Here is a 2397-nt window from a genome sequence, read left to right as displayed (position 1 = left end):
GCAATCTCTAGGGAAACTACAGAAAGAAATGGTTTAATTTTAGAAAGGGACCGAAGGTAGAAGAAGCTGGAGCCTACGACAGAGCTGATCTGTTTATCGAATTTCAAAGAATTATCAAACTCTACACCCAAATTTCGCACTGAAGGGAAAATAAATGAATTTAGGTGCTTAAAATCAAATTGATTTTGATGCCTGGGGTCTGAGGAGTTAAAAATTATGACCTCCGTTTTATCTGTGTTTAAGAAAATAAAATGTTTAGAAAGCCAGGATTTAACATCATCAAGACAAGCAGATAAAGTATTTACAGCACTTTCTTTTTTCCTAGTAACTGGTAAATATATTTGCATGTCATTGGCATAACAATGAAAAGAAACTCCATGCTTTCTAAACACAGAACCCAGAGGAAGTAAATATAGAGAAAAAAGAGTAGGAGCTAAAATAGAGCCCTGAGGAACACCACATGTTGAAAGCCACTATTTTAACCCTAAATCTTCTATTAGTTAAAAAGGATTTAAACCAACTTAGAACAGCACCTTCCAGACCTACAAAAGATTCTAATCGAGAGATAAGAATCTCGTGATCAACAGTATCAAAGGCTGAACTAAAATGACGGAATCTCCAGAATCTGTAGCCATTAAAATGTCATTAAGAACTTTTATAAGAGCTGTTTCAGTACTGTGCAAAGATTTGAACCCAGACTGGAATGTCTCATAAATCTGATTATTTGTTCAAACGGACTGAAGCTGTAAACACAATTTTTTCCATCACCTTAGAAATAAATGGTAATACAGATATTGGCCGAACATTGGATAAAACAGTAGTGTCAAGTGAAGGTTTTTTTAGGATAGGAGAGACTGTGGCCATTTTCAGACTGTCTGGTATAAATCCAGATGACAAACATTTATTCAACAATGACACAAGCTCTGGTTCCACTGTGTCAATTATTTGTCTCAGAAAATGTGTGTGGGGTGATTGACCGACTGCATCAAATTAAAAAAGTTTATTGTATTCTGGAAATCAGATGTAAGTAGCTTTGAGAGACAGCATAAATGAACATTAAAATCTCCTAATAAAAGAATACGATCATATTTAGTAATGAGATCCCCTACAAACTCTGAAAATTCCTCCACAAAACCTTTAGTTGAATGAGGCGGCCGATAAATCAAAGTCAATACAATAGGTTCAGGCCAGACAAGTTGTAGTAGCTGAGCTTCAAAGCTCAAGAATATAGTAGATGGCAACATCCGACACTGATGTCTGAAAGTGTCCTTAGCGATGATAGCTAATCCACCACCTCTACCAGAGAGGCGGGGGGAGTTATAAAAACAGTAATTTGCAGGAACGAGTTCTGAATAAGGGCTTAGGTCTCCTACCTTTACCCAGGTATCCGTTATAAATAGAAAATCCAAGTTGTGAGATAAGATAAAATCATTTAAAATAAAAGTCTTATTGACCAGAGAATGGGCATTGATGAGCGCCATCCTCGGGGAGCGTAGCGTACAAGCTAAAGCAGAGGCTTTGCCCAGCAGTCGATGATTCGAGACATTTATTCCCCGGGGGCGACGCCGGATGGTAATCCGAGGGTCAAGGTTCCATGGTCGTCGAGCCGGAGAGATAGGAGCAGCAGGGAGGACTTGCTGAATGTAGGTAAGCCAGCGTGGTACACGGACCGGAGGGTGGCGGACCGTGAAGTGGCTCAAGTCCATCCAAGGCCCTAGTGTGAGGTTTAGGGGCAATCCGGCTCGCATTTGGAGCTTTAGTCTCACAATCATGCCGCCACTAAACTACTATAGTGGTCCTATTCATTAAATGGCAAGTTGACACATGTCCCAATTGCAATTTATTGAATGGGAAAGCTTTAAGTGGTTGGGAACACTTTAGGGGATAAGTGGACACTCATCCAAATAATCTATTATAGTGATCCCATTCATTAAATTGTAAATGAACACATGTCCCACTTGTAATTTATTGTATGGGAACACTATAAGTGGTTAGTGGACAATCATCCCACTAACCTGTTATAGCTATTCCATTCATTAAATGGCAAATGGACACATGTCCCACTTGTAATTTATTGTATGGGAACACTTTAACCTCCTGGGGTCGACGGTGGCGCCGGCGCCACCACGTGCATGTTTTACTGATAAGAGCAAAAAGAACTTTAAATGCTCGTTCATTTTTGTTTGTACACATAAGAGTAATACACCATTCGAATCTGTAAAGGGTCTACTTTTATTTGTGTACACTCACAATATTAACAAAACATTGTGCTTTTGCAAAATAAAGAAAATATACAGGGTGTGCTTTTAGCCGTCTCATTCTCCGCGCATATCTGTTTGAAACGCGTCACTAAAATGAACTGAAACTCAGCGAATATTTGACACACACACATGAGAG

This window comes from Sinocyclocheilus rhinocerous, unplaced genomic scaffold (genome assembly GCF_001515625.1).
Source record: "Sinocyclocheilus rhinocerous isolate Xijiao unplaced genomic scaffold, SAMN03320098_v1.1 scaffold3705, whole genome shotgun sequence".
NCBI classification, from domain to species: Eukaryota; Metazoa; Chordata; class Actinopteri; order Cypriniformes; family Cyprinidae; genus Sinocyclocheilus; species Sinocyclocheilus rhinocerous.
Note: the sequence above shows the minus strand (reverse complement) of the source record.